At 38.8% G+C, this 13,791-nt stretch overlaps 1 pseudogene across 1 annotated transcript; it reads left to right on the top strand.

The window, feature by feature from the left end:
• The first annotated feature begins 12,394 nt into the window (after nucleotides 1-12,394).
• On the top strand, nucleotides 12,395-13,394 carry LOC308648236 (aldo-keto reductase family 1 member B10-like; annotated as a pseudogene). The gene has a single exon. The product of its transcript is annotated as an aldo-keto reductase family 1 member B10-like (transcript).
• Nucleotides 13,395-13,791: the final 397 nt, after the last annotated feature.

The raw sequence follows: 13,791 nt of genomic DNA, 5'->3' as shown, positions 1-13,791 counted from the left end.
TGATAGTGTTTTCTAATTTACTATTTCTTAAAATTTTCTCCATATTATTTTTAATGGTTGAGAATAATTCATTATAGGTATGTTTCCTAATCTAGTTAACTAATAAACAATGGAGTAAAGCATAGTCTTGCAATCAAATTATTACACACATCCTTATTTCCCTCATAGGCACCTCCCCCACCCTCCACCCGCTGCTGGGCATTAAACCTATGGCTTTACACTTCCCAGGTAAACACTTTACACCAAGTCACATCCCCAGCCTTGTCCTTAATTTTTTTTAATTTAATTGATTTTATTTTTTAAATACATGACAGCAGGATGCATTACAATTCTTATTACATATATAGAACACACTTTTTCATATCTTTTTTTATAAAGTATGTTCACACCAATTCATGTCTTTTTACATATACTTTATTTTGTTTTGTTTTTGCATTACAATTCTTATTAGACATATATACCACAATTTTTCGTATTTCTGTTTGTATATAAAGTAGGTTGACACCCAATTCATTTCTTCATACATGTACTTTGGATAATGGTGTCCATCACATGCAATCATCCTTGCTGATTCCCTGCCTCCACCCTTTCCCTCCCACCCCTCTTCCCTACCTTGAATTCATCTATTCCTCCCATGCTCTCCCACCCTATCTCATTCTGAGTCAGCCTACTTATATCAGAGAAAATATTTGGCATTTGTTTTTTTGGGGGATTGGCTAACTTCACTTAATAATTTGTTATTTCTTTGCAACGAACTTACTTTCATTGTAAAATTATTTTTTATGTAATCTTTGTCTTTACTGGCACAAATAATTGAATAAATTACCATTCATTTTGATTTAGACCAAATTCATTATAGTTTAAAACACATAACTTTTTATCTATGTCTGTGTATGTATATCAAACTTCTTCCCCATCTAAAACACAGAGTCATCAAAGAGAGAAGTCCTTTCCTGTAACTAGATAAAGCCACAGTCTTCTTATATTTGACCAGTTGATGTGTTCAGCAGATCCAGGAATTGGGTTACAACAATTTCATTGTGAATGAACAAAGATGAATGGGTAACAGAAGCAAGACCAGAGGTTCAATTTATCTAAAGATGTACTGATGTTCCATTAAAAATAGAGGTTGCACCTCATGATCCATGTGGAAAGGTGGTAGACATGGCTGCTTCTTTTAGATTCAAGTGTCTCCTACAATCATCTATCTGGTTCCTTCTTCACTACTAAGGTGACTTTTAATTTCAGAACTTAAAAACTGGTTTTGAGTTATACTTCTTAGGTCTGGAATAGAGTTTTCTTTTAAAAGAAATGATAAAACAATGCACTTTTTCATAGGATCAAACATCCACCTAAAAGAAATAAAATCAGAAAAAAATGAAGGGAGTATAGGTAATACATATCTAAATAATGTTATGGATCCTAAAACAGACAAACTATCATTGTAAAACAATGAAATATGGCTAACTTCAAAATCACATGAGAATTTAAGAACTAAAGTAGAAAGAAAGTTTCAGAAAGCATAGGGCTAACTTGAACTGTGGAGGACATGCTATAGTGGGGCTCAGAGAAGGCAGGTGCGTGGGAGAGACAGGTAGAACAGAACCTCCTAGCTAAGCCTTTGATGTGCATTGCTGCCTCTTCTTCAGTCAGCCAACACCAAAATCACAGCCGAACCTACAGCATCTGCTCAGCTTTACCAATGTGAATTTAGACTTTCTAAGTTTCTTTCCTATTTATATCTCGCCCTCTTCCAGCTCAGGTGGTGGAAACTGGGTTCCCCTTGGTAGAATGGGCTGTGTGAGAAATAAAAGCTAAGAGAATGAAACAGCAAAAAATCACATAACACAGAAAGTAATTTCAAGAGTGGGGGCAGGACGGGCAATTCAATCATAGATCGAGCTCCTATACTATGACAAATGGAGCCTGGGCCTGCTTTATTTATATTAGGAAACAGCAAAGTCCTTCCATAGAATGTTCTTCATCAAAAAAGGTTAAAGGTAGGTTGTCCAGTTCCCAACGGGTTACACCCATCTCCTGAGCTACTATGGGGGAACTTCCTAGCACAGCAGAGATAGAAATCACATGCATTGGGCAATCTATTGGGAGGGCCATGAGTAGTTGGATAGTTCACAATACTAAACCCAAATCTCCCTGGCCACCATTCCTGGAAAAGACCCTCATGTAAATCACAGATGGCTTCCCACACTTATATCCCCTTCAAACTCCTGGGTATCAACTTCTTTCAACATAAGTAATTTATTATTACATAAAACAAGATTTTGAGTCACACATTCTGTTACACTATCAAAAACTCTCTTGACTTTTCAAAAATATTCTATTCAACTTGTCCCATTTATGCCTCGTTTTCTCTCCTGAGTAAAAGAGTCTGTTTGCTATATATCTGGAAAAGATGAAAATTATTTATTTATTAAAATTAACTGTAGCTACTACTTCTTAAATTACAAACTGAAATAACTCATTTTACTAAAATTAAAAATGTGAAATATATAAATTACAAAATAATCACCCTGATAAAAGAGTTCTTCATTAGACTTGTAAGCTCTACTGTTCTAATTGGGTAGGAATGGTCAGCCATGTATTGATCCAGAAGATGATTACCTATCATTAAGAATATGGAAGTGACACTGAATCAAAACTTTGACAAATTTTAGAGGATAACACCAGACCCAAGGATTTCATATTTAGGGAAACTATCAGTGATGGTCTGGGTATTTGTAGTCTCCTTAACTCAGGTTGAAATTAATTCTCAAAGCTATATAGTATTTTGCAGTGGGGCTTTTGGGAGGTAGGTAGACCAGGTCATGAGGGTGGGGCCTCTAGGACTGCATTATAATAAGCCAAATAAGACATCATTATTCAGGAGAAGATCAGAGAGAAGAAGGTTGGGAAAAAGAAAAAAAAAACATGTAACTTTCAAAGCAACAAGGGATAGAGTCAAAGCATCAAGTGAACCCCTGTTACACTTTTACTATATTCGTAGGAATTGTTCATTTATTTTACATAAATTAAAACCTGATACATTTCAGAAAAAAATAAGATGTACATGCAGGTGTCCACACTAATGCTGACCTTCAACTTATAGTTCTGATCATTTATTTTTTTTTTTAAAGAGAGAGTGAGAAGAGAGAGAGAGAGAGAGAGAGAGAGAGAGAGAGAGAGAGAGAGAGAGAGAATTTTTAGTATTTATTTTATTTTTTTTTAGTTCCAGCGGACACAACATCTTTGTTGGTATGTGGTGCTGAGGATCGAACCTGGGCCGCACGCATGCCAGGCGAGCGCACTACCGCTTGAGCCACATCCCCAGCCCCTGATCATTTATTCTTCACACATACACATGTACACACGTACACATTTTGTTTTATGATGAACCCAGCCTAATTCCATCTTAAGATTGGGAACCATCTCATCACAAAGTCATGAAAAATTAATTTCTGTTTTACTATAAATTACTGAGATTTCTAAACTTGTTTGGAATTCCTGCCCATGTCTTGAACTCACCCATGCCTGACTCTCCCTGACCAGTTAACAACATTCTCTGAAACCTCAATGTCCTCTCAGAAATTCTAATGTTGGGATCTGAATTTACTCCCTACCTTGAAATATCATGCCATGTAGATCATTAACCTACTATCTGCCTTTATATTATGCTTGTCAAAATCTTTTTAGCTGTAAGTTCTCAAGACACCCCTCTTTTGCAACTTTTTGTGCTATAAAACCTTTTTTCCTGGGGAGCTGGGGTGCTGGTCTCTAAACTGGGTTTTCAGGAGAGACAGTCGCTGGCCAGTTTTGTGTACACAAATGCAAGCTTGCTTTAATTTGATTTAAAGCAAAAATCAAATGGTGCTCTTTTCTTTGTATCGTGGTTTAACATTTAGTTAGAAGAACAATATTCAATAATATAAGTAATAATAACCCAACATGGCGGCCTGCGAGGAAGCAGCACTTTCAGTATCTCCACATTAACGGGATCAGAAAGACCCATTAATATGCCTGGATTCTACCTGCTGAGGAACTTCTTGCAAAATTCTGCTGAAAGGAGACCTGCCGGGAATTAGTAAGTTTATTAGAGGTGACAGTTTGTCCCAGACGAGTGAATCTCGGCCACACGGCGGAGAGGTCCAGTCCCGCTGGCCGCCACCTAACGGCCGCCGGCTAACACCTAACCAGCTCTGCACGGTGAACGGCCCCCCGCCCTCCAGGCTCAGGAGGCAACGCGAAGGGGCTCTAACCAAGCCTTTATGAAATAGTGAACTGGGAACTAAAACCAGAGATTGAGTCAGACCAGAGACAAGCCAGTCCCACCCCTCCCTTTGGACACTCCGGCAAGGAGCCAGGGGACCACCATAGCAGAGAGGGGAAGTCACCAAAGTTCGGCCAAAGAGATTCCTTCCCAGCGGAATCTACTTTAGCAGGTGTGTGACTTCCACCCACATCAGATACAAACAACCGGGAAACTTCAAAAATCTCTCCGTGGGCGTGACCGTAAGGGCCAAGGGACTCCCGACCCCCAACTCCCCCAACAGCCAACTGAGAGGGTGTGACGGTAGGGGCAGAGGGAAACAGAGGACACTCCAGACCCCCAACTCCTCCTACCGCCAGCGGAGTGGTCGTGATTGTAGGGGCTGAGGGAAGCAGAGGGGATCTTCGACCCCCAACTCCCATAACCACCAGTGGCAACACCAAAGGTCTTAGCTGCCAGCTTCCAAGGGCGTGCCCACCAAAGGGGTCCGGAAAAATTAAACTATTGACTTCCAGACCACAGCTCCACAGAACTGGGGCTTACATGTATGACAGAGAGAGTGCTCAGTCATTTGGGAAATAGGGCACACGGTGGGGCTGAAAGTGTAACCAGATCCTTGGGGAACTGCCTCCGGTGAGCAGGACCTGGCTGGCTGGCAGGAGGAAGGGGAGGAGGGGCCATAGACGTGAAATGGCAGGACCAACAGGATTGAGAGACTCCCAGGAACCACCTTACAGGGATTGCTGTCAACACCTTGAGGGCAAAACTCAGCTCGGAGGGCACAGCTCTGCCTACGGGAAGAGAAGAAAACGGATCTCTAAGACCTAATTATATTTCTTATTTTATTTTATTTTTTCTCTCATGTTTTCCCTCTTTCTTTCCCCTTTCAAGTTTTATTGTTCTTTCCATTCTCCTCTATGCTATCTTTCTCCCTCTGCTTCTTTCTTTTCAAGAGCACCTTCCTTCCCCTTCCCCCCAAGTTTCATCCCAAGCATTACATCCTCCATTACGTGTAATTGTCTAAATGCAAATAGGTGAAAGTTTTGAGGGCGTCTATAGGGCTCCTAAACACCTAGCTACTACCAACACCCTGATCCAATCGACGGTTAGTATCCCCCTTCAGTAGAGCAACCTTCTAAAGTAGCCAAGACATACTAACCCTTATACCTTCATAGCACCTAACCTAAAGTCCTAAGAACAAACAACAAATCACTATATGCATACAGAATCCGGAAGCCCTTTATAAATTGAATGAATCAGCTCTAAAGTACAATAAAGCCCAACATCTCTAGGCATAATCTCCCACCACAAAGGAGAGACATACAAAGGAGAGATATACAAAGCCAAAACAAATGTATAGGAGAAAGCAGTTACAAAGCAGTCAAACAGAGCTGGAAAGTAACATTAACAACATGAAAAAACAAGGGAAAAAAGGATTACAGATAATGCAGGACAACTTAAATCTACAGGAGGACCTAGAAGCATCAGAAACATGGACAGGGAAAGAAATTAAGGCATACCTAACTCAGATGGAATGGAATATTAGAGAAGACATGAGGCAGCAAGTCCAAGCATTGAAAGTACATTTTGAAAATGAACTAAACAAACAAATTCAAACTGCAAAGAACGAGCTTTACGAGGAGATAGAGGAGATCTTAAAACAAAACCAAACAGTAATCCTAGAAATGCAAGAAAACATAAACCAGATTAAAAACTCTAACAAGAATATTACAAATAGACTAGATCAAGTAGAAGTCAGAACATCAGATAATGAAGACAAAGTTTACCAACTTGAAAAGAATATAGTCAACACAGAAAAGATGCTTAAATCTCATGAGCAATCTATCCAAGAGATACGGGATCTCATCAAAAAACCAAATTTGAGAGTCATTGGGATAGAAGAAGGCACAGAGGTTCAAACCAAAGGAATGGACAACTTATTAAATGAAATAATCCTAGAAAACTTCCCAGAGATGAAAGATGGAATTGATTGCCAAATCCTGGAAGCCTACAGGACCCCAAACATCCAAAACTGTAATAGACCAACTCCAAGACATATAATTATGAAGATAGCCAACATACAGAACAAGGAGAGAATATTAAAAGCTATGAGAGAAAGGAGGCAGATTACATTCAGGGATAAACCAATTAGGTTAATAATTGATTTTTCATCACAGATTTTGAAAGCGAGAAGATCCTGGAACAATGTATTTCAAACACTGAAAAATAATGGATTCCAACCAAGAATACTGTATCCAGCAAAATTAAGCTTCAGATTTGACAATGAAATTAAAATCTTTCACGATAAACAAAAGCTAAAAGAATTCACAGCCAGAAAACCAGCACTGCAAAGCATTTTGGGCAAAATTCTACAAGAAGAGGAATGGAAAAATAGTGCCCAAAACTAACAGTGGGAGGTATCTCAGTAAAAGGGGAGGAAAATAACCAAAAAGTAAAAAATAGCCAAACTAAAATAAATAAATACATAAACATGACTGGAAGTACAAATCATATTTCAATTGTAACCTTAAATGTTAATCAACTAAACTCACCAATCAAGAGACACAAGCTAGTAACCTGGATCAAAAAAACAAATCCAACAATATACTGCCTTCAGGAGACTCATATGATAGGAAAAGACATACACAGGCTGAAGGTGAAAGGTTGGGAAAAACCATACCACTCACATGGCCCTTGGAAGCAAGCAGGAGTGGCCATACTCATAACAAATAAAATCAACTTCAAACCTAAGTTAATCAAAAGAAGGACACTATATCCTGTTAAAAGGAACCATCCACCAACAAGATGTAACAACTATAATTTGTATGCACCAAACAATGGTGCTGCAACATTCATAAAACAAACTCTCCTCAAGTTCAAGAGTCAAATAGACCACAACACAATATTTATGGGTGACTTCAACACACCACTCTCGCCATTAGAATGATCCTCCAGACAAAAGCTGAATAAAGAAACTAGAGAACTCAATGATACAATCAATAACCTAGACTTAACCAACATATATAGAATATATCAACCATCATCAAGTGGATGCACGTTCTTCTCAGCAGCACATGGTTCTTACTCAAAGATAGATCATATATTATGCCATAGGGCAACTCTTAGTAAATATAAAGGTGTGGAGATAATACCATGCACCATATCTGATCATAATGGAATGAAACTGGAAATCAATGATAAAAGAAGGAAGGAAAAATCCTGCATCACATGGAAAATAAACAATATGTTACTGAATGATCAATGGGTTACAGAAGACATAAAGGAGGAAATCAAAAAATTCTTAGAGATAAACGACAATACAGACACAACATAGCGGAATCTATGGGAAACAATGAAAGCAGTTTCAAGAGGGAAATTCATTTCCTGGAGTTCATTCCTCAAAAAAAGAAAAATCCAACAAATAAATGAACTCACACTACATCTAAAAACCCTAGAAAAGGAAGAGCAAAATAACAGCAAATATAGCAGAAGAAATAATTAAAACCAGAGTGGATATCAATGAAATTGAAACAAAAAAAATTGAAAAAATTGATAAAACTAAAAGTTGGTTCTTTGAAAAAATAAATAAGATCGACAGACCCTTAGCCACACCAATGAAGAGAAGAAGAGAGAAAACTCAAATTACTAACATACAGGATGAAAAAGGCAATATCACAACAGACACTACAGAAATACAGAAGATAATTAGAAAGTATTTTGAAACCCTATATTCTAATAAAATAGAAGGCAGTGAAGATATCGATAAATTTCTTAAGTCATATGATCTGCCCAGATTGAGTCAGGAAGACACACACAATTTAAACAGACCAATAACAAAGGAAGATATAGAAGAAGCCATCAAAAGACTACCAACCAAGAAAAGCCCTGGACTGGATGGGTGTACAGCGGAGTTTTACAAAACCTTCAAAGAAGAATTAATACCAATACTTTTCAAGCTATTTCAAGAAATAGAAAAAGAGGGAGCTCTTCCAAATTCATTCTATGAGGCCAACACCACCCTGATCCTGAAACCAGACAAAAACACTTCAAAGAAAGAAAACTTCTGACCAATGAACATAAATGCAAAAATTCTCAATAAAATCCTGGCTAATTGAATACAAAAGCATATCAAAAAAATTGTGCACCATGATCAAGTAGGATTCATCCCTGGGATGCAAGGTTGGTTCAATATACAGAAATCAATAAATGTTATGCACCACATCAATAGACTTAAAGATAAGAACCATATGATCATCTTGATAGATGCAGAAAAAGCATTCAACAAAGTACAGCATCCCTTTATGTTCAAAACACTAGAAAAACTAGGGATAACAGGAACTTACCTCAACATTGTAAAAGCTATATATGCTAAGCCTCAGGCTAGCATCATTCTAAATGGAGAAAAACTGAAGGCATTCCCGCTAAAATCTGGAACAAGACAGGGATGCCCTTTCTCACCACTTCTACTTAATTTAGTCCTTGAAATACTAGCCAGAGCAATTAGTCAGACAAAAGAAATTAAAGGCATAAAAATAGGAAAAAAGAACTTAAAATATCACTATTTGCAGGCGACATGATCCTATACCTCGAAGACCCAAAAGGATCTACAAAGAAACTACTAGAACTAATAAATGAATTCAGCAAAGTGGCAGGATATAAAATCAACACACATAAATCAAAGGCATTCCTGTATATCAGCAACAAAACTTCTGAAATGGAAATGAGGAAAACTACCCCATTCACAATATCTTAAAAAAAATAAAATAAAATACTTGGGAATCAACCTAGCAAAAGAGGTGAAAGATTTATACAATGAAAACTACAGAACCCTAAAGAGAGAGATATAAGAAGATGTTAGAAGATGGAAAAATGTACCCTGTTCATGGATAGGCAGAACCAACATCATCAAAATGGCAATATTACCCAAATTTCTCTACAGGTTCAATTCTATGCCAATCAAAACCCAACAGCATTTCTTGTAGAAATAGATAAAGCTATTATGAAATTCATATGGAAAAACAAAAGACCCAGAATAGCAAAATCAATTCTAAGCAGGAAGTGTGAATCTGGAGGTATAGCCATACCAGATTTCAAACTGTACTACAGAGCAATAGTAACAAAAACAGCATGGTACTGGTACCAAAACAGGCAGGTGGACCAATGGTATAGAATAGAGGACACAGAGACCAATCCACAAAATTACAACTTTCTTATATTTGATAAAGGGGCTAAAAGCATGCAATGGAGAAAGGATACCATCTTCAACAAATGGTGCTGGGAAAACTGGAAATCCATATGCAACAAAATGAAGGTGAACCCCTTTCTCTTGCCATGCACAAAAGTTAATTCAAAATGGTTCAAAAAACTTGATATCAAATCAGAGACACTGCGTCTGATAGAAGAAAAAGTTGGCTCTGATCTACATATTGTGGGGTCGGGCTCCAAATTCCTTAATAGGACGCCCATAGCCCAAGAGTTAAATACAAGAATAAACAAATGGGACTTACTTAAACTAAAAAGTTTTTTTTTTTTTTCTCAGCAAGAGAAACAATAAGAGAGTTAAATAGGGAACCTACATCCTGGGAACAAATTTTTACTCCTCACACTTCAGATAGAGCCCTAATATCCAGAATATACAAAGAACTCAAAAAATTAAACAATAAGATAACAAATAACCCAATCAACAAATGGGCCAAAGACCTGAACAGACACTTCTCAGAGGAGGACAATTCAATCAATCAATAAGTACATGAAAAAATGCTCACCATCTCTAGCAGTCAGAGAAATGCAAATCAAAACCACCCTAAGATACCATCTCACTCCAGTAAGATTGGCAGCCATTATGAAGTCAAACAACAACAAGTGCTGGCGAGGATGTGGGGAAAAGGGTACACTTGTACATTGCTGGTGGGACTGCAAATTGGTGCAGCCAATATGGAAAGCAGTATGGAGATTCCTGGGAAAGCTGGGAATGGAACCACCATTTGACCCAGTTATCGCCCTTCTCAGTCTATTCCCTGAGGACCTTAAAAGAGCATACTATAGGGATACTGCCACATCAATTATCGTAGCAGCACAATTCACCATAGCTAGACTCTGGAATCAACCTAGATGCCCTTCAATAGATGAATGGATAAAAAAATGTGGCATTTATACACAATGGAGTATTACACAGCACTAAAAAATGAGAAAATCATGGAATTTGCAGGGAAATGGATGGCATTAGAGCAGATTATGCTAAGTGAAGCTAGCCAATCCTTAAAAAACAAATGCCAAATGTCCTCTTTGATATAAAGTGAGCAACTAAGAACAGAACAGGGAGGAAGAGCATGAGGAAATGATTAACATTAAACAGAGACAAGTGGGGGGAGAGAAAGGGAGAGAGAAGGGAAACTGTATGGAAATGGAAGGAGACCCTCATTGTTACACAAAATTACATATAAGAGTTTGTGAGGGGAAACGGGGAAAAAACAAGGGAGAGAATTGAATAACAGCAGATGGGGTAGAGAGGGAAGATGAGAGGGAAGGGGAGGGGGGATAGTAGGGGATAGGAAAGGTAGCAGAATACAACAGTCACTAATATGGCATTATGTAAAAATGTGGATGTGTAACCTATGTTATTCTGCAACTTGTATTTGGGGTAAAAATGGGAGTTCATAACCCACTTGAATCAAATGTATGAAAGATGATATGTCATGAGCTTTGTAATGTTTTGAACAACCAATAAAAAAAGTAATAATAAATACTGCTAAGGATGTGGGGGAAAAGATACACTCATACATTGTTGATGGGGATACAAATTACTACAATGACTTTCAAGATCTGTATGGAAATTATTCAAAGATTAGGAATAAAATCACCATATAACCCAGCTGTCACATTTCTTAGTATTTATCCAGAAGACCTTAAATCAGCATGCTATATGATACAGGCATATCAATGTTTATAGCAATACAACTTACAACTGCAAAGTTATGGAACCATCCCAGGTGCTGTTCAACAGATTAATGAATAAAGAAAATGTGATACACATGCACAATTTAGTTTTATTCAACCATAAAGAATGAAATTATGGTACTTGTTGGGAAAAGAGTTAGGTAGGAGCTCAGGGACATCAGGATGGTGTTGAAAAAGTATTAGACAAAAGAAGGAAAGGTCTTATAAAGAGATACCTGTGCCAGGAGACCTGTGGAGGAGGCGCACAAAAGAACAAAGATACAAAAGTGTAAGTAGACAGACAGGATGGAGTAGAGAGAGTGAAGTGAAGTATAAATGAGAAGTGAAGAAGTGAAGTGTCTGTTCCTCCTGGCCTGAGAGTTTGTTAACTCAAACAACACATACCTCCCGTTATCATGACTATATTCTAATTAGTATTACCTTAACCCAAGGGCTAGCTAACTGACATAAGGTCCAGGTTAGTACAAACACAGAGCCCCTTCTCTCCAAGGACACTGCTAAAGAAACCATACAGGGCCTGCATAGTTGCCTCAGAGGGAGGAGGCTGGGCATTCTGATTGTGGGAATCAGGGCTCCAGTTATCCTCTGGGAGTTTGATCACTGGGGGAATGCTCCCCTGACTAATTCCACTGTCAGAATACTTACAGTGTCTGATCGCTATTTACAATAAATCTCATTATCATGAAAACTCCCACCACTGAGGACATCACCATGACAATTCCCACCAATGAGGAATTATGACCATGACAACTGCCCCCCACAAGTTCAAATTTTAAAATGACCAATAGAAGTAAAGTGTGCAGTATTCTAATTAGGTTTTCTAACCTAACCAATGGTGGGAGGAAATTGGAAATTATTCTAATCAGATATCATAAGATAACCAATGGGACAAATATGGTTAGTTCTTCAATAACAACCATATAGGAATAGACCACTCCACACTTCAGGATACGTGACCCTAATTACCAAACATTGGAGCCTGGAGCCTCTCTCTCTTGCTTGGCCATTCCTTTCTACATATTACTTCTGCGTGTTTCACTGGGGACCTGTACTTTTACTGGACATCCCAATGGTAACAAAAGGGTGGAACTGCAGAACATAATGCTAATTGAAATAAACCAAATCTGACACCAGACATCTATTTGCTCTCTCAAAGCCATTTCTGCACCAACCATGGCAACCTTCATGGAGCTAAGCACCAAAGCCAAGATGCCCTTGTTGGATCTGTGCTCCTGGAAGTCTCCCCCAAACAAAGTCAAAGAAGCCATGAAGGTGACCATTGATGCAGGATATCGCCACATACACTGTGCCTACATCTATCAGAATGAGAATGAGGTGGGAGAAGCCATCCAAGAGGAGATCTGGAGAAAGTGGTGAAGCGGGAGGACCCCTTTCTTATGAGCAAGTTGTGGTGTACCTTCATTGAGAGGAAGCTTGTGAAGGAAGCCTGTTGGAAGACCCTCAAAGATCTGAAACTGGACTATCTGGATGTCTACCTTATTCATTGGCCCCAGGAATTTCAGGCTGGGAAGGACTTATTCCCCAAAGATGATAAAGGCAACAACCTCAAAAGTAAAGAAACATTCTTCGATGCCTGGGAGGTCATGGAGGAACTGGTGGATGAGGGGTTGGTGAAAGCTCTTGGTGTTTCCAACTTCAACCACTTCCAGATTGAAAATATCTTGAATGAGCCTGGACTCAAATATAAACCAGTGACTAACCAGGTGGAGTGTCACCCATACCTCACCCAGGAGAAACTGATCCAATACTGCCACTCTAAGGGCATCACGGCCACAGCCTACAGCCCCCTGGGTTTCTAGAGAGACCTTGGGCCAAACTATAAGACCCTTCACTACTGGAGGACCCTAAAATCAAGGAGATTGCTGCAAGGCACAAAAAATCCCCAGCCCAGGTTCTGATCTGGTTCCATATTCAGAGGAATGTGTGGTGATCCCCAAGTCTGTGACCGTAGAACGTATTCTCGAGAACTTTCAGGTCTTTGACTTCAAATTGAGTGATGGCGACCTTACTCAGCTTCAACAGAAACTGGAGGATCTGTGTCCTGGCTGACCAGGCTAATTTGCTGGACTACCCTTTCACTGCTGATACACCTGGTGGATTCTTTCTCTTCACTGAAGTGGAATTTACACTCCCTGAGGCCCATTTTAGCTAAAATTATATGAAATTATATTGTGTTTGATCTTGTCAGAATCTAGGCAAATTTTTTTAAAAAAATTATTAGTGTATTATAATTGTACATAATTGGATTTTGTTAATACTCTTATCGCCCATGCATGCAACATTAGTTCCTCAATCTCCTTCCCAGAACCTTCTTTCCTTCTCCTCCTCCCTTTCCCTAAGCAAGGTTTTATTTAGATCCATATGTTGAACCAGGAAAAGACTTATCACAGGGAAGTATGACTTGCTGCAGTCTGGCTGGGCACAATTCAGGAGCCACTTGTCAAAAAAAACGAAGCTTATTTTTAGAACCACACACGCCAAACAAAACAGCTCCTCAGGAAAAACCTTCAGAGCCCAACTGCCACCACCGGCTTCCCACAAGCCTCTCC

This window comes from Spermophilus citellus (assembly GCF_964194105.1).
Source record: "Spermophilus citellus genome assembly, chromosome: 4".
NCBI lineage: Eukaryota > Metazoa > Chordata > Mammalia > Rodentia > Sciuridae > Spermophilus > Spermophilus citellus.
Note: the sequence above shows the minus strand (reverse complement) of the source record. Positions and strands in the feature narration are given on the sequence as shown.